This window comes from Haliaeetus leucocephalus, unplaced genomic scaffold (genome assembly GCF_000737465.1).
Source record: "Haliaeetus leucocephalus isolate CR32 unplaced genomic scaffold, Haliaeetus_leucocephalus-4.0 Scaffold384, whole genome shotgun sequence".
Classification (NCBI taxonomy): Eukaryota; Metazoa; Chordata; class Aves; order Accipitriformes; family Accipitridae; genus Haliaeetus; species Haliaeetus leucocephalus.
In genome coordinates, this window is record NW_010972820.1 from 754,655 (window position 1) to 756,251 (window position 1,597).

The 1,597-nt window shown below is 61.7% G+C and overlaps 1 protein-coding gene across 2 annotated transcripts in view; it reads right to left on the bottom strand.

Annotated features, from left to right (window-relative positions):
• EPHA7 (EPH receptor A7) overlaps positions 1 to 1,597 on the bottom strand; it is a 162,337-nt gene that overhangs the window by 160,023 nt on the left and 717 nt on the right. The gene's annotated exons all lie outside the window — the stretch shown is intronic.

The window sequence follows — 1,597 nt, forward strand, 5'->3', positions numbered from 1 at the left end:
CGGTACCGCGGTCGCCCCCCGCCACGTCCCCACACGCCCCCCCCCATCCCAGCCCGGCAGCCGCCCGTTTTGGGGGGGGGGAGGGGGGGGGCGCCCAGCACGGAGCCCCGAGGTCTCGCAGCCCCGGGGCGGAGGGACAGGACCTGCCCCCCCCGGGGGTCCCGGCCGCCTCGCTGGCAGAGGGCTCCGCAGGTAACGCGGTTGCCCCCCTCCCCTCGCTTGGAGAGCCAGGCGGACCCTGCCCCACTGCTCTCCAGCATCTCACGGCGGCTTTTATTTAGGTTCCGAAAGGAAACTCTGAAAACTTTTCAGCCTCTCACCCCCCATCTCTCTTCCGTACCCAGCGGGGAGCGGGGGGAAACCACGCGGGGCTGCTGCCGCCAACGGCCCTTCGGCGGGGCCGGGGGTGAAGCTGCAAAGTTACTTTTTTTTTTTTTTTTTTCCCTTGGCTCTTTCTTCCGCGGGAGTTTTCTGCGCTTGCAGCAGGTAGCCGCTATGAATCCCTGTCTGCCGCTCGCCCCCTCCTGACCCTCCTTTGGCTAGGCTGATTTTCCCCAAACATACACACATTACCCACACACGCTTATATGTACAGATGCATATATATATATATATACACATCCATACGCGTATTACACACAGAAACTCGGGGCAGGGGACCGCCGGGAGGCACCGGCGCAGCCCCGATCGCGGCGCAATCCGCAGGGCAGAGCGGGGCAGGCAGCCCGCACCCCCCTCCCTGCCCCCCCTGCCCGGCCCTTTTCCCCACGGCCACGCGTTAGTACTCCCCGCGTGGGGGTCTCCGTGCTTTACAGCCCCGCCACCTAAACTTTCCAAAGCAGCAGCTAAGGGAAGGTTCTCTCCTCTTTCCCTCTCTAACCTCGCCATCGCCGCCTTCTCTTAAGGGCAGAGGACATTTTAATTGAGGGATTTTATTTTTTTTACGCTCCAGTTACAAGCTCGAAACGGTATTTCACCGCATGCCAACGGTTTGATGAAAAATATTGACGTGTCCAGCTGAGGGGGAAAACCCGCAAACGCATACCTATGCGGAGACACCGAAAAAGCCCCTGACTCCCCTTCCCTGTCCCGTCCCCCCCCCCGCCCGAAGATGGAGACGGACCTTCGCCTTTGGCTGTCAAACGCGAGATGGGCGCTCCTTTAAATCATTTCGGATTTTCTCAGCGTGAGAAAAGAGATTCCCAGACGGACTTTGTGAATTGATTTTACACACCTCCATCAGTCCCTGATAGAAAACCGCCCGTTTTCTCTCCTCGCGCGGGGGAAACAAATGTCCGGGGCTCGCCTCACACAGATACCGGTGTCGGATCGATGGGAAGCGGGATGCCCCGTTGTGATACGCAGACGGTGCGAAACATCCACCCCTAAACCTCTCTCTCCAGCGATGCCGGGGGAGAGCACCTAACGTTGCTGCAGGCACACGACGCCGGGCTGGACGTACCCTCTATGTGCGTGGCCGGGAGGTGCAAAACTGCACCCCGAGGCTCCTTCCCACGGGCTGTGCCCGGCCCCGCGGGGCACGGAGCGCTGCAAGGCCCCCGGTGGGTAGCGGCGGGGAGCTGCCCCGCGGCCCCTG